Source organism: Belonocnema kinseyi, chromosome 8 (assembly GCF_010883055.1).
Source record: "Belonocnema kinseyi isolate 2016_QV_RU_SX_M_011 chromosome 8, B_treatae_v1, whole genome shotgun sequence".
Lineage (NCBI taxonomy): Eukaryota > Metazoa > Arthropoda > Insecta > Hymenoptera > Cynipidae > Belonocnema > Belonocnema kinseyi.
In genome coordinates this window covers 38,393,668-38,420,333 of record NC_046664.1, presented here as the reverse complement: position 1 = coordinate 38,420,333, position 26,666 = coordinate 38,393,668, and the positions used below count along the sequence as shown (strand labels likewise).

The 26,666-nt window shown below is 29.8% G+C and overlaps 1 protein-coding gene across 4 annotated transcripts in view; it reads right to left on the bottom strand.

Annotated features, from left to right (window-relative positions):
• Window positions 1-26,666, bottom strand: part of LOC117179144 (sestrin homolog) — a 592,084-nt gene that overhangs the window by 315,634 nt on the left and 249,784 nt on the right. For 2 of the 4 annotated variants that reach the window (XM_033370827.1, XM_033370828.1), the window contains exon 1: window positions 15,803-16,027. The exons of the other annotated variants lie outside the window; for them this stretch is intronic. The gene's annotated coding sequence lies outside the window, so the exon portion shown is untranslated. Of the gene's footprint in view, window positions 1-15,802; window positions 16,028-26,666 lie in introns of those variants that run through there. 4 annotated transcript variants of the gene reach the window in all.

The window sequence follows — 26,666 nt, the reverse complement described above, 5'->3', positions numbered from 1 at the left end:
TGGTACGATAATCGCTTCTTTCCAATCGTCTGGGACGTCTCTCATCTCGAAACATAAATTTATCAATTCGCAAACTCTATGTGGTATGTACTCGCCACCGTGCTTAAGCATGGTTTGACAATAGCCAACACGTCTCTAAATGGTAAGTTCGCTACCTGGGTGCACCTCGTTCGCGCACCAGGTAGTGTAGCACATATTCTACGAGAACTCTTTGAGAATTTAAATTGCGCCAATTGCCAAAATAACTACCATTAGTGAGTCGACAATCCAGGTGAATTTAGTCGCGCACTAGGTAGCTTAGCACGTATTCTATGAAAATTTTTTCAAAATTTAGATTGTTCAAACAGCCAAAATTACTAAAAATTGTGATCCGACGATCCAGGTGCACCAGATCGATCACCAGGTAGTATAATACGTATTCTACGAGAACTTTTAAAAAATTTAAATTTTGTGAATAGTGAAAACAGTTCCAAATGGTTAGTCGACGACCCGGGTGCACCAGGTCGCGCCCCAGGTATCTTAGTACGTATTCTATGAGAACTTTTTAAAAATTGAGATTGTTGCAACAGCTAAAATTACTAAAAATTGTGAGTCGACGATCCGAGTGCGCTAGATCGAGCACCAGGTAGTGTAATATGTATTGTATGAGAACTTTTAAAAACATTTAAATTTCGTCAATAATGAAAATAATTCCAAATTGTCAGTCGACGCTTCGGGTGCACTAGGTCGCGCCCCAGGTATCTTAGTACGTATTCTACGAGAACTTTTTCAAATTGAGATTGTTTCAACAGACAAAATTACTAAAAATTGTGTGTCGACGACCCGGGTGCACCAGGTCGCACCCCAGGTAGCTTAGTACGTATTTTACAAGAACTTTTTCAAAATTTAGATTCTTTCAACGGCTAAAGTTACTAAAAATTGTGAGTCGACGATCCGGATGCACCAGATCGAGCAGCAGGTTGTATGATACGTATTCTACGAGAACTTTTAAAAAATTTAAATTTTGTGAATAATGAAAACAATTCCAAATGGTGAGTCGGCGACCCGGGTGAACCAGGTCGCACCTCAGGTGGCTTAGCACGTATTTTACGAGAACTTTTTCAAAATTCAGATTATTTCAACAGCCAAAATTACTAAACATTAGAGTTGACCTGAGGCGCGAACTGGTGCACCCGGTTCGTCGACTAACCCTTTGGAACTGTTTTTATTATTCACAAAATTAAAATTTCTTAAAAGTTCTTGTAGAATACGGATTAAACTACCTGGTGTTCGACCCGCTGCACGCGGATTGTTTACTCACCATTTTGAGTAATTTTGGCTGTTCGAACAATCTAAATTTTGAAAAAGTTCCCGTAGAATACGTGTTAAGGTACCTGGCGCGTGACCTGGTTCACCTGGGTCGTCGCCCCACCATTTGGAATTGTTTTCATTATTCACAAAAATTAAAATTTTTTTAAAGTTCTTGTAGAATACGTATTATACTACCTGGTGCTCAATCTGGTGAATCCGGATCGTCGACTTACTAATGGTAGTTATTTTGGCAGTTGACACAATTTAAATTTTTTTAAAGGTCTTGAGGAATGCGTGCTAAACTACCTGGCGTGCGACTTAGTGCACCCGGATAGTGAACTTACCATTTAGAGACGTGTCGGCTTTTGGCAAACCTAAGATTATCATTTTTATTGCAAGCTCATTTTCTCTGACACTTACATGTTCTAAGAATATTTGTGGTTAGCATGTCCTAAGCATGGGAAACGGACAGGATCTTGTCATGCTGGAGGCATGAAAACTTTTTTCACGCGGGTTCTAATAAAGTCGGATACAACCGCAGCTTAGTACTAGTTGTGATTACAATAATACAGTGATTCGAAGCCCACCTTAGTGAAAGGACTTAAATGATACTTTAGCAGCGAGGGTGACCCGTGTATGGACCTCTGTTTTACCGGAGTTTTAAAATAAAAAGGCATAGCGCATACGTTTTAAAAGTCATTTGACTTAGTCAGTGGCTACGATGAAAAAACGGGTTTACCCGAGAATAAGTTAAGAAATAGTAATAATAATAATAAAGCTAATTTCACAAATTAAGAGTAACTCTTATTCAATTTTATATTGCAAATTAAAAAAAAATAGAATTCTCTCTCTCTCTCTCTCTATATATATATATATATATATGGAGGTATATATGTATATGTATATATATGCTGATACAGAAGGCTCTAAAAGTAATATAAAGAGCGAAATTTACAGATCTTACTCAGAAAGGTCAATATTTATGCCAATAAAATCCTCTGTCATCAAATCACGTTCTCTCGAACTGAGAATCACGTGCTTCATCTCTTAGAGGTTAGACGCTAAAAATGAAAAAACTTGGGTCGGAAACAAAGAATTTAAAAAAATTGATTTAAAGTAGTCCGGCTCCTGGAAAAGCTACTAAAATCAATGTCGATTATTTTTTTCTGAAATTTGGAATTAAATACAAAATTTGGCCAGCATATCAATTAATGAATTGGGTATCAAATTTTTATGCTGATCAACATAAATAAAATGTTTTTAAAATAATAAATTGTAAATTTAAATGTTTATTTGACTCGATTTCAGTTCAAGTCATTTTTCATGCTCAGCAGTTGGCAGTATGAGCACATGTCGTGAAAGTAATCTTAACCTAAAACTAACCTACACTAACCTACTTAAACTAAATTTAACCTTAGCCGGCAACAAAATCATTATTTGAAATTTTCCACACTTCCCGATTCAAGCTGAAGCTGTCTACCAACTTTAATCAATGCCACAATGTTCTCGACAAATTTTACCTCGGTATGTTTTGCTAAAACTAAGCTCAAATACCCTGGAGGCAAGTAAAAGCGAGCAGTAATTCAAATCTCACATTATATTTTCTGTGTCCGAAAGAGTTTTTCTAACAATATTCAACGTGTTATAAAGCCAAAATTAAACATTTATTGAGTCCGCGAAAGCCTTCTCCATAAGATCCCATGTTTTTGACATTACTTTAAACAGTGATAATTTAAATTTTAACCTGGAAAAAGCCCCTAAGAAAGGCATTATGTGAATAGGACATATATCTTCTTCTAAATAAACTAATTTTAATAATAATTTTTCGTCAGACCGATCCAACAACTATACTCCCTCTACATATGAATCAGTGACAAATTCACTGATTGAAATAGTAGTTAGACATGTCACTGATTAAACAACGACTTCTGACTAATTCACTAATCAGTTCGGTAACGCCAGAGTAAATAATGTAAAACATAACCTCGAAGTTTTACAGGTAACCATTGTTGTCACTCTTTTACTTAAGTAGCAAAAAGAATTATTTCTTAATTTTTTTTTAATCTTCGGGCTGTAAGTTTGCTGAATTAACTGCAGGAAGAATTTAATCTATCGCGTATAAAAAGTAACCACTGAACGGGTGCGTCCATGACAGTCCACTCTTGAAATGAAAGCAATATGTGAGGTTATTTGTCATATAAATGTATTTGAAACTTTTCACCTTTTTTAACATTTGATCATGTTTATGGGTTTTAAGGTTTCAATACGATTATTCACTGAATGAATAAGTAACTATTCACTGATTGTCAGAGGCCGGTTTCCAGATATTTCATGAAGTGAAATCTCACTGACAATCAGTGACATTTCACTGATTCAGATTTAGAGAGTACTTCAAATATGAATAACTTCAAAAAATTAACTTCGAAAGCCACGAAAATAGCGTTTATATGTATATTGGGTCTGCTGATTATAAATTTGAGGGTAAAAAATTCAAAATGGCCGCCAAACTTTTTTGATCATCATCAAAAAAAAAGAAAAACTCAAAATAAGTTATTAATATTTGCCATGCATATTCTTTAAAGCATTGGTAGATAAAATAAGTTAAACTCGAAATGAAGGGTTAAACCACCCTTGAATTGAGCAAAACAGCTCCGAAAAACGGGTTTAGCGTTTATTTTGAAAGCGGTAAAATGAAAATAAAAAATATTTTTTACACACAAAAAGTTCTTAAAATTTACAATAAGAATGCTGGTATGAATTTGTCCTCTGCGCGTCATAATTTCTGCATAGAAAATAACTGAAATTACTAAAAATAACTGAAAATATATGAAGCGCAAAAAATAGGTTCAGGAAGCTTCGAATAAACCTAAAATTCTTATAAATTGACAAATTTATTCATTTTCGGTGGATATTCGCCATTCGAAATACTTTCACGTTCAAAATTTATCCTTGTATCAGCAGTAAAATGCCCTATAAAAGTTTCACTCCTGCCCAAAACAACAATCAGTATGTGTGAGTGTCTGCTTACGTCATTCACGTGCCTACACTTCCCCATGCACACAGGAGAAAAACACGTGGTGCCCTGGCGTCACTTCCTGCAAACAAAAATAACGGAGAGAAAAGATAATGGTGTGAATTTGGAAGGAAAAAATAAATCGACATAAAGTATTGTTTTCCTTGTGGTAAATCTTGTGGTGCTTCCTCTTCCCTATCTTGGCCAGAAAAAAAGGGATTGAGTTGTTACATAAAATTAGAATTATTATTTAAGGTTTCCCATTACTTTGAAGTCAATGGAACCAATCTCTCTTCCAAGTAGACTTGAAGCACCACTTACAACTATCTTTATTTCCCTTTGGATACTATATTATTTTTAAACTCTTCTCAAGAGCCAATATTTCGAATTAAAAAATAAAGAGAGATCTATAATTCTAAAAAAGAATGCAAGAGACTTTGAGGAAATTCATAAGAATTTGAAAAAATACAATTGAAAAAGTTTCCATCGAATTGAGTGAAATGGGAGTGAACAAAATTCGGGATAAATGCAAAAGAATTTAAGTGAATTGGAAGAAAAAAAAACAAATTAAATTAAATTTGAGCTAAGTTAGAGAGATTTATAAAAATGCAAGGCCAATGAAAAAAAATTTTGAATGAATTGAAACATTTAAAAAAAATGCAAAAATTTATTGAAAATGGTTTAGAATTATAAAAAAAGTAAAATCCTATGGAATCGCTTCAAATTATTCAAATCTATTATAAATACTTTAACAATAAAATATTCTAAATCCTTTAAAATCTTTTAAAATACCTTGAACTTTGATAAAGTTCTTAGAAATTATTTGAAATTTAAAAAAGTACCCAAAAACCTTTAAAATCCTTTGGAATACCTTCGAACTGCTAAAAAATATTTTACAAATTCTTTGGTATCTTTTAAAATATTCTAGAACTTTATAGATACTATAAAATCGTTTCATATTTTCCGAATTTCTGAAAAACTCCACGAAAATTATCTTTTTAATCCCTTAGTATAATTTAAATCCTTAAACATTCCTTGTACATTGTTTAATCTCTTGAAAATTGCTTGGAATATTTAAAATGCCGTCAAATATTCAAAATTGTTTATAATCTTTTAAAATCTATTCAAACTTGTTAAAGCGCCTTATAATTTCTTGAAAGTTTAAAAAATAAGCTAACATTTAAAATCCTTTCGAGTACCTTCAAATGATTGATATCTATTAAAAATTCCTTGAAATTTTTTTAAAATATCCTAATACCTTATATGTTCAAAAAACCGTTCAATATCATACTAAATTCTCTAAAACTCCATGAAAATTGGTTAAAATTCCTTAAACATCATTTAAATCCTTGCTTTTTTAAAATTACTCTAAAATATTTCAAATCCTTTGAAATCTTCAGAAATCCCTTGAAATTTTGTGGAGCTCTTAAGAATTCCTTGGAATCCTTTTAAATATTCTAAAATGTTTGATAATACTATAAAATCTTTGATAATACCACAAAATATTTGAAATCCTTTGAAATCGGTGGAATCTTTTCAAAGCTTTTAAAAATCATATGGAATCTTTATAAATACCTTGGAATCTTTTAAAATATTTTAAATCCTTTAAAATATTTTGAAATTTACTGAAACTTTTTAAAGATCTTTAAGATCCCTTGGAAGTTTTTGAATCACCCAAAAATGTTTCAAATCTTTTGAAATTTTTCGAAATCCTTTGAAACTTTTTAAAGCTCTTAAAAATGTCTTTGAATTTTCTAAAATACTCCAAGAGATATCAAAAGAATCCAAGAAAGTTGAGAAGTAGGTATAGACATGAATTCAATCAATTCAAATTTTTATTTAAAAAAAAGTATCTAGTGAATTTATCTTTAAAAAGTGACTAAAACTTGGTTTGAGTAAAAATGTCTTTCAAAAATTCCCTGATTTTTACAACTTTTTTTTTTAATCCCTTACTTTTCGGGCAAGGATACTATGCCCAACCCCAGCAAGTCACATTTTCGGCAAGCCAGATTTTAGGCAAGTGACATTGCAGCATCCCTCATTCGGAAAAAGTGTGCAATGCACAAAAAAATAGCCAAAAAGTAATGGAGAGTTGAATTATTTATGTGACCAATCACAGCGGAGTCTTTCACATATAGTTGGAAAGGGGGTAGGGGTGTGAAATACAAATTTTTGTGTCAGGGGTATTTTTCTGCACTTTTGCCCACTTTTCTTAACTTCAAATTATTTTGAAGGAGATGCGACAATGTGACTTGCCAGGGGTTGGCATGACTCAACCCCTATATTTTCCCCTAACTTTTCCCTGATTTACAGATTTTCTCTGATCTGCGGCCACACTGCGATGACTAAAAAAGTCTTTTTGAAAAATGGATGCGCGTACGTTTTTCGAGAAGGTGAAGTGTCACTGTTAATATAACGATCCCAACTCACGAATGAAGCAACCTCGAGAATTTTTCAGTTAGATACTTCGAGTGGCTCAGGGATACAATAAAGAATGAGTTTAACGTTTTTGGCACGCCAAACTTCAGGAAGGTTGACTCTTAAATTCCGGGTCGCAGATTTCTTGTGGGTTTAGTAATTTACACGATGAAGTTTTCGATTGTTAGAGTTCATAATTTATCAATATTTATGTATGGAGTTACTTTCCGGTATAACCAGTTTTGAGGAATAGGTCATATTAAAGAATTTAAGTTACTAAAGAAACTTTTATTGTAACTTAATTAAAAATAAACTGCCATTGAACATTAATAACTCTGATCGCTCCCAGTGGAGTGATGAGAGTAAATATTTTTTCAGACAAAATTTAATTTAAAACATCTTTTTAAATTTATTGTCCATCTTTCTGAAAATGACGTTTAGTATTTTCTGTTATTTGAAGAGTTAACTGGATCGATAGGTTGATTTCAGTTTTCACTGTGGTGAAAAAGGTGTCTACACTGATTAATGGTAACTGTCTCTGATGATAATACAGATTCCTTTAAATTGTTCTTATCATAAATGTAATACCTGGCTTGAGGTGGCGTGTATTTCTAAAAAAAGATTCTTCTTTTGATCTCTATAATAGCCTAATGAGAACGAACCCGACCGGCAATTGGAAGTTCTGTGGTTCGTTTCCCAGTGGAGCGATAAGAGTAGATCTTTTTCAGAAAAAATTTAATTTAAAACATTTTTTTAATTTAGCTTGATGGATAGGTTGATTTCTATTTTCAGGGTGGTAAAAAAGATATCTACACTGATTGACCGTAAGTATCTCTGATGATAATACTAAATTCCTGTGGACTGCATTTGGGACAAAAAACTGTTGAAACTATCAGGGATTGCAGACTATTCCTTAAAAAGTTTTTAATCCTTTTTTAAGAATCATAAACAGGAATAAAAGGCATAAGAAAACATGACGCTTTGAAAGAGATTCTTTTTGATAATACCAATTTCAAATATTTCCTAAGCGATTTATTTTCTAATTTTGTATATTTGAAGGACATCGTCGATAGCACAGGCTTCACATGCCAAAATGCTCAAATAGTTCAAATATCCACCAAAAAGAAAAATTTTTAACAAAGAATATTAATTTTTTACAAAAAAGATGAATTCTCAACCAAAGAGACTAATTTCCAACCAAAATGATGAATCTTCAACCGAAAAGATGAATTTTTAGCAAAGTAGTTAAACTTTCGACCAAGTAAGATTTGAATGTTCATCCAATGATGATGAATTATCAACGAAAAATGTAATAGTTGATTTCTCAAACAAAGCAATATTTTCGTTTCCAATAAAAAAAATTGTAATTCATCAAAAAAATTAGACTTTTGAACAAATAAAATGATTTGTTCAAGTCAAAGGACCAAATTCCATCAAAACAGTTCAATTTTCAACTCAAATGGATGATGTTTTAAAAAAATTGTAGAATTTTTATTAAAATAATTTAAATTTAAACAGAATAATAATTTTAAACAAAATAATATTTGTAACCACTGCTGCACAATATAGAAACCTATTAAGTGACATTTGTCTTAAAGTTTATTTTCCCATGCAAGAATGCCTGAAAATAGTCACAATGGCAAATGTTACTTACTCGGGGTTTCCATGCGACAGCAGACCAAAGAAGACGAATTTTCTAACAGATAGTTAAATTCTCATATATATATATATAAGACTAAATAATAAAAATATTAACCATAAAAGATGATTTTTCAACTAAATATACCAATTTTTAACCTGAAATGGGAGGGTTAAAATTTGAGTTAAAAAAATTAATATTTAACACAAAAAACGGATTTTTAACAAAATAGTTAAGTTTTCAACCAGAACGATGAATTCTCAAGGAAAAATGTATTAAACCATGTTTTAACCAATAAAGATTTTAATTTTCAATAAAATTAAAAAACAGAAGAATTTTCAACCAAAACTTGTAGTTACCTCAAGTAATTATGAAGTTTCGAAGACAAAAAGGCGAATTTTCTACAAGACAATTGAAGGTACAACCCGAAAATATACATGTTTTAATCGGATCATTTTCAACCAACTAGTTGAATTTTCAACCCATAAGTCGAATTTTCAAGAAAGCAGTTCAATTTTTAACATAAACGGATTACTTCCTAACGAAATTCTTGAATTTTCAACAAAATGCATAAATTTTTAGCCAAATAATAAAATTGGTAACCAAACATATAATACGTGTTAGAATTTTTCAGCAATAACAATTAACTTTCAACTAAAAACAGTTGGATTTTCTTATTCGGTTTTATTAAATCAGTTTCAATTTTCGTAATTATAGACTGAAGAGTAGTAGTTTAAATAAAAATAAAGTTTATTTTTAATATTTTTAAAGTATCAGGTTAAAAACTTGAAAATTTTGCTTAGAAAATAAAGTTAATTTTTTTTTTAATTTGGACTACACAAAGTTGCTGTAGAAAAATCGAGAATTGATTAACTTTAAATTTTTCGTGTAGGGCAGGTTTGCGGGTTGGCGGGCTGATTGCGGGTCTGTGTGTTAACCGGAAAAACCGACCCGACCCGCATGAATTTTGCACACCCCAAGTCATGTTATAAATTTCTCTTTTTTACACTATAATCGTTTTTAACTGTCATTAAAAAATATTTCAAACATCTGAGAGCTTTTAACTGACTAAATACATTTGAAACATTCAAACATGAGCATTTTTCAATTCCCTTGATTAGGGTAGGGGGCAGCGCCGCCCAGTTAACAGACAATGATTTTTCTAAAGTTAATCAGATTTGGAATTGATCCATTTTTTTCTCATTTTGAGTTCTACATTATTGCATATCATATTTCTATGAATATTCATCACATGAACAAAACAATGATTTAGTAATTTAATTATTTCAAACTAGCTGCATTTCGTCGACTTGGCCCCTCACCGGAGGGCAAAGCCAACTGCAAATTTTTCTGAAAATCAAAAAATTTAAAGATAGGAAAATATGATGGTTTGCTTCTGTGGTATTTTATGTAATGGAAAAATTACCTTTGAAGACATCCAGCAAGAAGAATAAACTTATTTTGAATTAATTAAATTATTATTTCGAATAAAACTAGAGATAGTTATAATATAACCTATCATTCTTTGACATTCTACTGGAAGCGGACTTCATGCAATGTTTCTACCGTACCAATACAAGAAACCTGCATACCGACTGGATTAAGAATAATAATATTCAATAGTTTTTTTCATGCAGCCCACAAGATAAGTGGCTATTCTACATTGCAGATTATTTATCGACGAAATTTGTTGCACGTGTATCACCTAAGCTCTTGTAAACTATTATTATGTCGGGCCTGCCCTCCTGGCCAGACAATTTTTTTTTACAACGTCAATTTTTAAGATTTTATTAAGTAACACTATCTTTATACTAAAATAGATTTATTTAATGCAAGGTAGAACTAAAATTGTTAAATAATAGTGACGAACTCAGAAAAGTCACCTTTGCCCCTCTGGTTGGCGCTGCCCACCTCACCTTATCTGTTTTTTAATTTTTAAGTTTTTTGTACTTATTTATCATATATTTTGATTAGTAGAAATTGCTAAAGTATTCAACAGATTTTTCTATGATAGATAAAAAAAAGTATTAATACAAATCGAGATACCAAGATGATATAATAAGTTTTTCATAATAAATAAAATCTAATTCCCTTATTTCTTAAAAAAATACCCTTTTTGCCTAAAACTAAGCGAACCAACCCTGCAAGCCCTCTTATAGAAGAAAGAGAAGCATTATTTTAATTTTAATTGACCTATTCAACTATTTACTAAAATTACAGTGGGATTTAATTAATTTTAGACAAAATTACGAAAACTTTTTACTGAAACTTTTTTCCGGCTTGCCTAATAAAAAACAAACTTGAAAGGTCTAATATTGCAAGACAAAGATTGCCTAGTCACTGTATGAACGTACTTGTTCAGACATACATAGTATGATAGAGTTGTTCCTTTATCGGCTAGATCACAACTGCTACCATGGTGACCTCATTTCTTACTTGCTTTACACCCAAACAATAGTAATCAGCAAATTGTTAGAAACTAGAGATTGAAATTTTAGCTTTAAAATGAGCCCAAGAATATTAAAATATCTTCAGCATGTCTCGAGTTATTATTGTAAATATCCGCAGTAGAAAATCTTTTAGAATTACAGGTTATGGTCCCATGGAGGGATCTTCATCCCACGTACAGCCCGTCATTATTTATAACGATAACTCGAGAACTATTCAAAACATTAAAAAATGTTGGACTTATTTCAAAGCTCAACTTCCGCTTTTTATTATAAAAATGTCACAACTTTACCAAATTACTTTCCTTGGTTTTAAAACAAGTCTGTTTCAGTATTTATGCTTGCAAATTTTCGCATCAAATTTAAAACAATGTGTGTTACATTTTATGATAAAATAGTCATCAAGTCACGTAATTAATGATTAGAAGAAATTATTATCAAGCATAGAATTCTTGGAATAATACTTTTTTATTATTTTCCTTCAACTTTGAATCCTCATTTATACCTCACTGCCGCACGTCTCGACAGCTACCGTTCTCGTGTTTGCATTAAACAAATATTATTTGACTCCCTCCGTAAATTACTTTTCTTGAGGTTCAGAATATTCCATTAGGCTCTCTTCCGCATTCGTAAATATAGCTCTCAGTTTCAGCAATGAAGGTCAAGCGAAAAACGAAAAAAAAGAAGAAAAAAAAACAATTAAACAAAAATTAAAGCCATACAGTTTCATATTTCAAATCATCTTCAATAACACATAGCTTTTTAAAATAATTTTAATAATTGCTAAGATAAACAGTGATGGAAAGTAACTAGTTTCTTTTAACCAGTTAATGTAACTAGTGACTTTTATAAAAGTTGTTACTTTTTTAGGTACTTTCCAAATATAGTTCACAAGTCTTTTTATGTAATTATCAATGGAAATTGTGGCGGTCAAAAATAAACAAAGAATGTATAGGGCTGCCCCAGTCCAATTTACTTGAAAAAAAAAAAAAAATGAAAAAGTGATCTATTAAAACTGAAAAAGCGACCAAAAGTTAATAATACTCTTTTGAGTTCAAAAGAATTGAAAATAATTCGATGAAATTTATAAGAATTCCAGGTGAATTTCAACAAATTCAAGATAAATAAAAAAATAAACTAATGAATTAAATAAACTTCAACTCAATTTAGACGAATTTAGGGGAAATGAGAAACATTCGGTGAAACGCATAAAAATTCAAGATGTATAAAAAAAAATTCAAGTGAATCCAGAAATTTTTTTCAATCTAAAATAACAAGCTGATTTCAATCAAACTGAAAAGAATTTAGAAAATTTAGAAATTAAGGTGATTTTAAATGAATTCAGGGTGGTCTAACAAAAATTAAACAAATTGGTTATCCATTTCATTGAGTAGAATTGAGTGAATAAAGAAGAATGCAATTGAATAATAAAATAGCAAAAAAAAAGTCAAGAGAATTCTAACGAAATTCCAGATTTTTTAAAGAATTCATACTAAATGAATAATAATTGAGGGAGAATTCCCAATGAATTGAACTTTTTTTTAACCAAAATATTCCACTGATTTCAGTCAAATTCGAGTGAATTTAGAAGAATTCAAAAGAGCTCGATAACATACCTCCACATTCAAGGTGATTTTAAAAGACTTCAGAATGAATTAAAAAAAACTAGACAAAAAGGCTTAAAATCCATTTCATTTAGTACAATTGAGTTGATTTCGACAAATTTATGAGAATACAAAACGATTCAGAAAAAGTTTTAAAAAATCAAGAGAATTCAAAGAATTCAAATTTTATAAAAAGAATTCATGATAAATTAATAAGAATTCAGGGTAAAATCTAAATGAATTCAACTAATATAAAACAAATTTAAAAGATCCCAAACATTCCTCTGATCCGCATTAATTCCATTGAGTAGAATTGGGCGAATTAGAGAGTGAATTTAAAACAGTTCAAAAGAATTTACCCTAAAATATTTTTAATTTTTTTAAATCCTTTAAAACTTCTTAAAATCTGTTGAAATTTTTTGGAATCTTAAAAAAATTTCTTATAACTTTTAAAATTCTTTAAAATCCTTCAATCTTTTTAAATCTATGGAAATACCTTAAAATTTCCTTAAAAAAATATAAAATCTCTTAAAATTCCGGGAAATTACATGCAATCTGATGATATTCCTTAAAATTTGTTTAGATCTCTTAAAACTTCTTTCGAATCTTTTTAAATACCTTAAGCTATTTCAATATTTGAAATCGCACGAAATCCTTGGCATGTAATTTTAAAAAATCGCTTCAAATTATAAAAGCCTTGCAAGATCCTTAAAATTGTGTAAATACTTCGAAATCTTTCGAAATTCCTTAATCTTTTTCTAAGGTTTTCGAAAATTGCTAGGAGTTTCTTAATTTATTAAAAATCTTTAAAGTCCTTTGCAATCTTTTGAAACCGTTTCAAATTCTTGAATAATTATCAGTATATTTGAAAACCACTTTAAATCTTTGAAATTCTTTTAAATCTAGGGTGGCTATTTTAATCAAAGAAAAAAAATCCCGGTCATTTCCCGGATTTTACTTTTCAATCAATGAATTTTAAATTATTCAAAATCATATATTTTGAAGCAAGTTTAAGCTAGAACCATTACAAATTAAATGATTACATTTTTCTAAATGATTCGAAGTTTTCCTACATTTTTTTTAATGCTGCCAAATTAAAGACATTTTCTTCAAATCTTTCACACTCATGTTTGATAATTTTGTAAATCTTATTAATATTTTAAAATATTCTCTTAACATTCATTTTTCAAAATAAAAAATCATTTTTAATTTGTCAAAGAAATGTTTTTTTTTATTCTTCTGAAGCTTTTCTGAATTTTTAAAAAGCTTCTAAATTTTTTGTTCGAAATGTGTCAAAATCTATATTTTGTTTTAAATTATGCCGTGGGCTACTTGCACCGAAATTTTGGTACGAATAACCGAATTAGGTCTGTACACGTAGAAAATTCCTTTAAATGATTTGAAATCATTTCGAATTTTAATTTTATTTTAAATTACTTAAAAACTTCTAAATATCTCTTCAACTTATTCGATTTTTTCTTAGAATAATATGTGTTCAATTTCTATGTGTATATCAAAATTAAACAATTTGTCTTAAAAATTTAATTTTTTTAAAGAGTACAATTAAAATTGTAGCGTTATAAGTTTAGTTTTTTTGTTTGGCTCTAAACATTTAATTTAAAATTACTGATTTTAAATGAACAATCAGGTATTTCGAAATATTAAGTAATTCTTCCTAAATTAATTGTTTATCAAGTTTCAAGGTGGCTTTTGCATTTTTTTAAATAATAAGATTAATGTGAGGAATTCCTGAAAATAAAATCAGGAATCTTTTTTATTTCTTTCGTTTTCTTTTTTTCTTATAATTATCGAATCACAATCAAAAAACATTTGTAAAAAATAATCACGTGAGCTTTCTTTTCTTTTTTAGGAGGAAGAAGTTTTTTGTCTTTTTCAGATTGCAATAGGAAAATTTTATGGTGTTTGTCCAAATTTAGTCGTTAAATTGTTGATTTTATTTTCAGGAATTCTTTAGATTAACTTGATTATTGGACGTTAAATAGGATTTTAAATTTGATTTTAATCTCATTTAAATACGTTACATTTTAATAATAAGACTTTCCAATTGCAACAGTTTAATTTTTAACGTTGGAATATAATTCAATTAAAAAAATCATTTAAATATCACGAGAATTCTAGATCAATCGAAAAATTCTATATCCCTTCCTCACATTACTCCCTTCCCCACCGAGTGAGTCACGCCTACCCCGAACGGGAAATGGCCTAATGGTATAATAATAATAAAATAATTTATATTTAGAGTTGATCAACTAAAGACTTTTTTTTAATCAAAAATTCTCGATTTTAAACGCTTCTGATTTTTAATTGTTTAAGTCTTTAAACCTGCATTTAAAAATTTGTTTAAGTAAGCTTAAGCCTTCAAATCTAAAATGGAAAATTTTTAATTGAATGATTTTCTAATCACGTGTTCTGAACTGATTGATATAATAATTAATTAACTGAATTAACTTAAATTAAATTAACTGAATTAACTAATTATTTAAACAATGGTTGAAATCGAAGTTGCCAAGATTTTTTCTAAAAACTGTAAAATTCCCGGTCAAAAAATAAATTAACTGTCATTTCCCGGTTTTTTCTGGTTTCATAAAATTCTCGGTCATTTCCAGGTTTTTTTCAGTACCGTGAAATCTTTTGTGATGCTGAGAAATTCATTAAAATACCCTATTGAAAGGCTTTAAAATTCTTTCTAATTACTACAATCTTTTCAACTCTTATACAAACCCGTGGAATCCGCTAAAATTCCTTAAAGATCCCTTTAAATATTTGAAAATCCTTTGAAATTCCTTGGAATCTTTTCAAAAATCGAAGCTTAAATTGATCAACCTAAAAAATGTCAAAGCTTTTGAGGGTAGTAGTAATGAAAAAAATTGCTCAAAAACCTTTAATATTATATACCACAATGGAATCTGGAAAGTGCGAGAGAAAGAGGTGATGCTCAGTCAAGCGTGACGAACATCATGAAGGTCGCACTATCAGCGCGTTAATTGAATCAGGTTGCGCCATGCGTCCAAATGCAACAGAAATTAATCATGCAGCCCTGCCTGTTTATGTTTGGATTCCCTGGTCTTAGGATCAAGGCAACGGCAATCCATGCCTGAAACCGTTCTTTATTCATTATTCCAGTGTAAAATTATTTTGTATACTTGGACTTTCTCTAGGGTTTTTTTTTTAAACATCTTACGTAAAAATATAGATTTATAGCCCCTCCCCATGTAACACTTCGTTTACATTTCGCATGTGTTCTCATTCTTCATTATGCAAATTTAGTTCGTTTGACATGACTCAGAAGCCGATGTCCCAAATAAATATTTAGTCGTCGACGATTATTCAATTTCTGAATTACAATGTTAAATTAGCACTACGCACTTACTTTAAACCAGGTGGTACAAAAAACTCGGTCTCTGAGATTCTGATTCTTCTCGTATTTCAGCGCATAACCTAATCACAAGTTTTGCAAAGTTTGTCAACAGGATAGTTACACTTATCTACAATATAAGTTTCGTGAAAGCACTCTCACAATGAAATATTTGAAAATTTAATTGCAAAGCCCGCACAAAAGAGGTGGTCATCGGTCACTTTGGTCTTTCAAAACGTTGCGCTTTCGTTATGCAAATGATTTTCAACTTATTAATAGCAGCCGCGATTTGGCAAACACTGTTGTTTACCAAGATCTACCATATACGGATGAAGGAAAGCTTGTGTACGTGAGCGGATTGCTCATCGATATACATTAAACATTGAGTTTTTGCATGTATTTGTGCGCATGTGTGATCTTTTACATGCACGAGTCGAGAATGACTTTATTCCATTCTTTAGGCGAATAGGGCCGTATTCGAGAACATTATGGGCCATGTGAAAATAAACCATGCGAAAATATTTTTTCAAATCAACCCAGGGTTTGCTAGATTAGGCGATTTATCGGAAATTCGTCAATTTTTTTTTAGCTCTGGCGTCAAGAATGGGAGGAAATCGACCCAAAATCGCCTAAACTATATTTTTTAGAGGATTTATTTTTTAAGTTTGAACGACACAAATCCTGAAAAAAAATTCCTGATAATTGCATGTTCTTTCCAGGTATCTCAAATAGTTTTCTAGGTATAATTGTTCTGAGTCATTCAAATATTTCGAATTTTTTAAAACAATTGACTTGGAATTTGTATACAGTTTCGCTACTTTATTAGAAATAATTTTTTCTTTCCAGTTGGTCGAGATTCCATTAGTATGTTTAATTTGGAAAGCTTTGACAAATTATACTACAAGATATTCTTAAATATATTAGCACCATCGATTAATTAAATATTTAAATAATACAGAAAGCATAATTGATCATTTCTTAAATTTACCACTAAAGTCCATGAATTTCAATAATATCAAATAAATTTTTATTTAATCTTCTCATACTTGAAATTTAGTTATTAAATTCATAAGAAGTAAAAATATTGCATTTTCAACAGGAGAGATGAATTTTTAAGAAAAAAAGTTGAACTTCCAACCAAAAAGACGATTTTTCAACAACACACATAAATTCTCAACCAAATACATCAAAACCCTGATTTTTTAACCCCCGGTTTTGTAATTCCTATAATTGCTGGCCTACGCAGATTCTCAGGGGGCACGGCGGAGACGGTTGCGACTTTCGCCTCGGAAGGGCTGCAATGTGCGACTACCCTGTCGAGGATATTGCGCAATATTATTTATACAATATGGAAACGGTTCAGGCGACCCTGACTTTTTACATTTCGATTCTCCCGATTTAATAACTAGGCAATTTGCAGTCAGCTTCCGACACATTTACTAAATCGTGGTACTGACGTAGTTGAATTTTTAACTAAAAAAGCTAAATTTTCAACCAAATAATTGAATATTAAACTAAAAAATATCAGTTTTCAACCAAAAATGGAATATTTAATTTTGCAGTTGCAACAATTTATTTTCCTTAAAAAACTGAAGAAATTTTCGACCAAAATGAATTAATTTGTAACTAAAATTATGAATCCTCAATTGGAATAGATGAATTTTAAACCGAAAACATGAATTTTTAACAAAAGCGTTTAACCTTCAACCAAGTAGTTCTATTTACAACCAAAAAGATGAATATTCAACTAAAATGATAAATATTTAACTGGAATACTGAAATTTTTAACCAAAAAGATAAAAGTGCAATTTTTAAACAAACCTATTAAGTTTTAAATAAGAAGCTTACTACCAAAAAAGATAATTTTCCAATTGAATACATGCATTTTTAACGAAATCGTTTAATTTTTAACTAAAAAAAAACAACTTTTCTACCAAATAGTTGAATTTTGTAATCGAAAAGATCAGTTCTTAGCCAAAAATTGTATAATTAATTTTTTAGTAGAAAAAAATTAATTTCAGATCGACAAAAAATTTTACTCCGAAAATACGATATCTTAATAAAAAAGTAAGTTTTCAATCAAATATTTGTATTTTTACCCAAATAAGAGAAAACTTGTAATAAGAAGATACTAGTTTTCTTCCAAAAAAGATAAATTTTCAACTAAAAATATTAAATTTTAAACAAAAAAGGAAGTCATATTTACAGTTAAAAAAAAATTTAATTTCTAACCAACAAAAAAGCATTTGAAACCAAATGGTTAAATTTTCAACTAATGAGATAAAAGATAAATTAAAATTATAAATCTTAAACAAAAAAAATCATCCAAAGAATGCATGGATGTTCCACGCGTGGAAATTCTACGAGGGCCCAGCTCGATAGCCCTCACGGATCAACGATTAACATTTTTAATTCCAAAGGGTGAATATTTTTTAACACCAAAAATTCTATGGTTTCATGAGTTCAGACTTACAAAAAATGAATTTCTATCGAAAATTGAATGACACATTTTGAAATTCGAAATCGCACAATATGGATGTTCCATAGGGGCCCAGCTCGGTTGCCCTCACGGATCAACGATTAAAATTTGAAAGTCTAAAGGACGTATATTTTTCGACACCAAAAATTTGAAGGTTTCATGAGTTCAGATTTACAAATAATGATTTTCTGTCAAAAATTGAATGACACATTTCTGAAATTAGAACTCTCACAATATGGATGTTCCATAGGGGCCCCGCAGGGGACCCAGCTCGGTTGCCCTCACGGATCAACGATTAAAATTTTAAAGTCGAAAGGACGTATATTTTTTTGGAACTACTAATTTTAAGGTTTCATGGGTTCCGACTTACAAATAATGATTTTCTGTCGAAAATTGAATGACACATTTCTGAAATTAGATTTCTCACAATATGGATGTTCCATAGGGGCCCCGCAGGGGACCCAGCTCGGTTGCCCCCACGGATCAATAATTAAAATTTCTAAGTTCATAGGGTGAATATTTTTTTGACGCCACAAACTTTAAGGTTTCATGATTTCCGACTTAAATACAACGAATTTCTGACAAAAATTCGATAAAACTTTTTTGAAATTCGCACTCTGACAATATGGATCTTCCATAGGAGCCCCCGCTGGGGGCCCAGCTCGGTTGCCCTCAGGCATCAACGATTAAAATTTCTGGTAAATTTTTTGAACGCCACAAATTTTAAGGTACCATGATTCCAGACTTACAAACAGCGAATTTCTCACAAAAGTTCGATAACACTTTTTTGAAATTCAAACTCTGACAATATGGATGTTCCATAGAGGCCCCCGCTGGTGACCCAGCTCAGTTCTCTCAGCTCGCGTTCTAAAATTTAGTTTACAACGTGAAAAAACGAAATATTACGCGAAGAGAAATGGTAATAGATTTAAATTGTTTATTTAATTATTATTTTATTTATATTCCTGTTAACAGTTCGCGTATTTTACGTTTAGATAACTTCATATAATAATGAATAATTAGAAAAGTAGAGCTTAAAATTTGGTACTTTAACTTTTCTGAACTGTAGCTTACGAGGATGGTTTTTTCATCGAGTTTCAACTTGTAGGTTTAGCGCAGTGGTTAGCACTCCCGACTTTTAGGCGATAGATTTAGATATAGATATGTAGGTTCAATACCCCGTAGAGTTAGGAAATTTATTTGTAATATAATGTTTAAAACTGTAATATATGTATTCACTCTTAACAGGACTATTAATATTTGCAGTCAAAATACTCGCAATCAATTAATTTCTTTAATACCTTTTTTGTCATATCGTTAGAGTATGGCAGTATGGTACTATAGTTAACAATGACGCAGTACTGCGGCCATGGTGAATTTCCTATTGGGGTAGTACCGTGCCAGTGGCGATATACAGAGCAGACTTAACACTGACAACCCATTACAAAATAGTGTTATCATCCCAGAGATATGCCAGTACAGGTGCCAGCACTGGCAGAAAAAAACCAAGAGGGCTTTCATTGCGGCAACCATGAGAGATCCATGAGGGAAGCCTATGTTGAGCGCCTATGGATTAGCATGTCGTTTCCATAAGGGACCACGCCTGGATTGCCCACGTGGATTCCACAAGACATGAGGGCAATTCATATGGACCCTGACGGGGGCCCCTCCATTTTTCCACATGGACCCTAATAATAAAATAATCAACTAAAAATATAATTGTCTAACTTTATGCTCGTAAATTTTTTGTTTTTCCTGACCATCAATATTCATTTTTATCTTGTAACATTTTTAACATAGAATCTTTTATAAACGGAATAAAAAAATTTTTGATTGTGATTTCAAAATGTTTAATTTATGATACTTGAACATTATTTTACGTGTCTTTTAGGTATAGAAATTCTCTGACATTTGCAAAATTTATTTCAAAGACCCTGACTTTCCCCGACCAATAAAATTCCCTTGCTCTACCTTTATTTCCATGTTTACCCTAACCTACAGTCACCCTGGATTTAAGTTATATGTAAGCGAATTATTACTAAAATAAAATAAAAAAATTGTAGTATAGTTTTGATGATGAGCTTGAGTTAAAAAGGAATTTTGAAAAGATTCTGTCTATTATTACCTTTATAATACACCTTTTTCCATTAACTTGTATAGACATTTCATATATTATAATTTTTGAAAATAAAAAGAACTTTCATCAAAAAGGGCGATAATTTCAAAACTTGTCTGAAAAATTTTATAGCATGCCATGGAACCATAATAAACCAAAAGTTCTAACCTCGTTATACTGCCAGGGAACAAGAAATTTATATAAGAAAAGTACGAAAGAAAAATTAAGAAGATGAAAATTTTAGATCAATATAGAAATTCCTTTTTTACTTATGTAAGTAACACTTTCTTTTCACAGTACCTCTCCTACGCCGGACGCTAATCAATCTCTTTAGCAAACATCCCAGGCGAAGAGCTTCACAGAGTCATCACATGTCATAGATCACACAAACACACGCAAACTATCATTTAAAGTTGATTCAGCCCCACCATGACAAGTACTATAATTGGAAACTTTATTTTACATGAAAACAACACAAATACAAGCAACAAAAAAGACCTAACTTTTAATTGATTTTTCAAATTATCTCATTTCGTTTTTAATAACTGAATAAAACGATGGAACATGATTTAATATTGTAAAGAGGTCAACGATTGTTTAGAACGCACTAAACTGTGCATTTCTACATGTTCTGCATATCTTATGACCTAAGTACCAATGATTCGCATCCGCATTTTGATTGTGTGTGTTTCGCGGCCCAGAGATTTGGGTTAATGTGACTTGGCACCCCCAGAATATATTCGCACGATCGAGCAACAAAGACGTAAATAATTATCAGCGTGATTTATTAGCACGAGTGCACACCTTACAAGACGATGCGAAGTTTTCTCCTCTGGGTTTCATCGTTTAAAAAATGACCCAAGGAACGTTTCTTTTATACATATAATGTTATAGCGGTCCTAACGGATTCTCTTCCATCATGACTAACGTTCCCAATTCGAAGACACAATATTTCACATTAGCATATTTTTATAATTTATACACGACCCTGGGTCAACGAATGTGAAAGTAGTATATATTTTCTCATACATCAGGGCATTGCTGAAACCTTTACCTTTTTAGAAGGAAAGTAAATTAATTTTATTATAATGCAGGGTGGCCGAAAAAATTCATTTTCAAGATTCCCTGACTTTTCCCTGGCAAGCTATTTATTTTCTCTGACCATTAATATTCAAAGAGAAATATATTAGATTTGGAATTTTTTTAAGATACAATATTTTGTAAACGGAACAATCCAATATCAGATTAAAATTTTAAAATGTCAAATTCATTTATTTATTTTAAACAAAAAAGATCACTTTTACCGAAAAAGATGAATTTTCAATCTAAATAGACGAATTTTCAAAAAAATAGAAGAATTTTCGACCAAAAGCGATTTCAAGCAAAACAGATTTACCTTCCAACAAAAACAGTAGTATTTTCAAACCAGCACGTATTCTTTTAAGCTAAAAAGTCGAATGTTTTAGGAACCCCTTGACTTTTAAACACAAAAATTTTAATTTTCAATAAAAAAAATGATTTTCAATCAATAAATATGAATTTTTCAACCAAAGATTTGAGTTTTCAAGAGAAAAATAATTTTTCACCAAACAGATGCATTTATAACAAATAGTTAACTTCGAAACAAAGGAAATTTATTTTCAAAGAAACACCTAAGCGGAAAATATGCATAATTTTTCCTTTGAGTAGTTGAACTTTTAATCAAATTGTTACATTTTTAACCCAAAAAGACGAATTTTTTAAAAGACAGTTAAAACTTGAAAAGTTGAGTTTTCAACCAAAGATTGGAATTTTGAACAAAACAATTGCATTTTCAATAAAAAATGCATAAGTTAAATTTTCAGTAAAAAAATGAATTTGCAATAAATTAAGGTTATTCAATCCAAAAAAGTTCAACAAAATTGTTGACCTTTTAAACTAAAGTATGGATTTTCTAAGGAAAAGTCGAATTTCAACTAAAAAAGATCAATGTTCAACCAAAAATAAAAAAGATACAATTTCAGCTTAAAAAATTCTTTTTAAACAAAAATAAACAAATGCAAAAAATATTAGTTAAATTATCAAGTGAAACCCAGAAAAAATCTTTTTCCCAAGTAGTTGAATTTTCGTTTAAAAAAGTTCAATTTTTATCTAAAATGATGGACCTTCAACTGGGATTGTTAAATGTTCAGATAAAAAAAAATTTCAAAAATGAAACTAATTTTCAACCAAATAATAACACTATTAATCAAAAAAGATTGTTTAGTTAAAAGATGTAATTACAAAAAAGCATTTTCAACAACATAGTAAAATTTTCAACTCAAAAGATGAATTTCCATTTCAGATAATGATTCTTTAATAAAAAAAAAAAAAAAACAAAAATAATTTTTAACTAACAAGTTTAAGTTAAAACGAACTAGTTCAATAAATTTATCCAGACAGATTTTAATCTCAAACTAAAAAAGTTGGACTTAACCATAAAGGCGAATTATCGGTAAATAAAGATTTTTTCAGTCAAGAAAGAAAAAAAAAGTTTATCCAAATTGTTATACTTTTAAGCCAAAAGATGATGTTTCTACAAAACATTTGAATATTGACCAAAAAGTAAATCTTTAACAAAGCATTTATATTTTTACCAAAAAACAGGAAATATCACACCAAGAGGATTTAGTTTCTGATTAAAAAGGATGAATTTTCAAATAAAATTATGAATCTTCAACTAGAACAGTTAAATTTTCAGTTAAAAAATAAGATTTCCAGCAAAGGAAAAGCAATTCATAACCGACCAATTTCATTTTCAACCAAGAAGTTTAAATTGAAATTCAAAATCTAAATAAAACTAGTTGAATTCAACGAAATTTCAACAAAATAATTACATCCTCAACAAAAAGAGATTAATTTGGAATCAAACAGTTCTATTTTTAGATACACATATACTTCTACTTAAACAAATGAATTTTTTAAACAAAAAGAAGAATCTTTGAGAAAATAGTTGAATTTTCAAACAAGAATGATTTAAGTTAAATTTTCAACACAAAATATTAATTTTTAACAAAAGTTCAAATTTTCAACACAAAATATTTTATAAATGAAATGAAAAAAAATTTAATTACATTTTTTAATTTATTACCCATGACAGTTTTTTTCTTTTTTTTTCCTGTCCAATCTGAAAAAGAGATCGAGCAGGTTCATAATATCCTCTTATCAAAATATTTTGAGACGGTTTTGTCATTAAATTTATTACGATAAAAAGAAATATTTCGTGACGCTATACTTAATTCCAATTCAAAAAGAATTGCAAGTTTGAAATATTAAAACAATAAATTTCCCAAATCGATAAAACAAGTTTTCAAAATATAAATGTTTCCTACACCTGAAAGCCAACAAATTAAAAAATGGTCGTAATCATGATTTACATTAATTCTGCTACATTAAAAAAATTTGAAATTTAAAGTGGACAGAATAAATGTCTAAAAACACCAATACCTCCTATTAATATATGATAAAGATAAATAAAATAGATAAGGAAATATCACATTACACTAAATACAAAAAAAGTAAAAAAAGCACACATTGTCGCAAAATTGATAGAAGTCATATTTTATCAAGTTTTCAAGACATTGTAGAAGTCCTCCACATTAGCAAACTCCTTGGTCTATAATTGCCATTTCAAGGCGCAGTTGAAACGAATGTCGAGAGTTCACTGACCGAGTTAATAGAATAATAAGTCAAAATGCCAACAAATTGTGGGGTATTATTTCGCGAATTAGTATTATGTCACGTCCACTATTTCTCTATTATTGTTGCCTGTATTATTTACTCAATAAATGTATGATTCCATGCAATTTGCAAGAATATGATATTCAGTTGATTTACCCAGCTGGACCAACTGTCAACAAGATTATAAGCTTAGAACCTGAATCACTTGTCACGGGTCATTATTCATTCTCAACATAATTTATGCCATATTATACTTTAACCTCGAATTTCCATACTACCTTGCGATTGAAGATTTAAAAAAAAACCTGATCTAGCAGACCACTCTTGTCCTAAAATTATAAGCTTTTAACGACATGACACCAGGCAGCTGATCTGATTAAAAGGAACGTAAAGTGACACCAGATATGCATAACAACTTTAAGATTCAGTTGTTATTCAATTCCAGTAATAACCTGAGGATGATTTTTGAAAAGCCGGATTCAGAGAGGGGAAATTGGGGCGGTCACCCCCTCCCCCCATAGATTCAAAAAACCCTGTTTTTTAATTTTCAATTTGTGTATCAGGTACATGAAGTACATACAGCCTCATAATTCATATGAAAACTTCGAACCCCTAACTATCAGACCTTATTTTTAGTTTTTCTGAAATTTTAAACTACGTGCTCCTCCCACCCCTGTTTGGATCTGTAAGTTTTGCCCCCTCCCCCACCACCTATCTTACGAAATTTTTGTCGACTAAATTTTTTTGTGAATTTATTTAGAGGTTATCCAAAAAAGATTAATTTACCCAAAAAAATGTAATAGTTGATATTTTAATCAAGGAAAGGTTTTGACTTGAAATGAAAAAGCAGTTGAATTGAACTAAAAAAGCCGAATTTTCAACAAAATATCTGAATGCACAAAGAAAAAGTGTTCATTTAATGAAGAAAAAAAATGTAGTCCAAAACGTAGAATTCTCGAGTAAAAAAATCTTGAATTTTCAACCCAGAAAATTAATTTTCTATTAAAAAAGAACTCATTATTAACAAAGTACCTAATTTTTGAACCAAATACTGAAATTTTCAAGCTAAAGAGACGAGATTTTTTAAAGTTCAATTTTCAATCAGGAAGAGATTAATTTTCTACTAAAAAATACAAATTTTTAACAACACACATAAGTTTCTAACCAAATAATTGAATTTTTGAGCAAAAAGATTGATTTTCGTCCAAAAAGGATGAATTTTCCATAATTTGCATATATTTTCTGAAATAAATAGATCAATTTTTAACACATATGGAATGGTTAAATTTCAAGTAATTAAAATTAATTTTCAAGGAAAAAACGAATCTTCTCAAAAAGTAGAATTTTCTACCAAATTATTGAATTTTCAATACAAAAAGACGAATTTTCTATACAAAATAGTGAATTATCAGCCAAAAATATCAAATTTAAACAAAAATGTTAATTTTCACCAAAATTTTCAAGTTTTTTAATTTAAAAAAATATAAGAAAGTAGTTTAATTTTCAAACAAAAAGTCAATTTGCTCCTTAAAGTATGAATCTGCCATAAAAAGAAATGAATTTTTAAGAAAAGAGTTTAACCAAGGAGTCGAATTTTCAATTCAAATGATGAAGTTTCAATCAAAAAATAAATTTTTAGTACTTTGAATTTTTAATAATCAATTTGTTTTTTTAATATTTTTTCAGGAATTATTGTAAATTGTAAAAGCGAAAAATTAAAAAACTGTAAATCGTTAAAACTAAGAATTTTAATTTTGAATATTCAAAATTAGACTATTCCTAAAAAAACGTTCAAAATGACATACGCGTTTGTCACGCGACCAATTACTTGGTTTATATTAGTGCGATTTAATTAATTTCTAATTTCCAATGCAACTGAAAAGGGGTTTTTAAAGCTCTACCTAAAATAGAATTAATAAAATTTAACCATCTAAACAAAATAGTTCTTCAAATGAGCAGACGTGCACTTATATATTTTGAACCATTTCCCAAAATTTCTTCACAATATTTTAATTTTTCTAATAATAAAGTCGCCAAAAATAATAACATGTATAATTCCATAAAAATGAGGAAAGTTTGGCTTTTAATGTTAAAAATTCTGTTACTCCAATGATTCAGATTTAAAAATTTTTCAATTTTAAAAATTTAGAATTAAAAACTCTTGAATTTGATCCACAAGATCATAAAAATTTAACAAATTTTCATGATTTAAAAAAAAATTTCATGATTTTAAACTATAAACAATCATAATCAAACAAGTTGGCGAATATTGAACTATAAATATCTTCATAATGGAACATTATCGAAAATAGGAAATATCGTAAAAAATCAAAATACAAGAACCACTCAGAAGCGCCTTTAGTTTAGCATTTGCGATAGCTTTGATTAAATTACAGAATTTTGTCTACTGGTTATTTTAATGAAGAGTGCTACTTACTAGAATTAATTTATATCTTCAAAAATAATTTAGAAGTTTGAAATTCTTTATTAATGGTTTTCAATATTTCTACTTCATATTTAGTCTGTTTTCAAATTTAGAAAAGTAGATGACTAATTAAATCTGAGGATGTAGCCCACCCTATGTA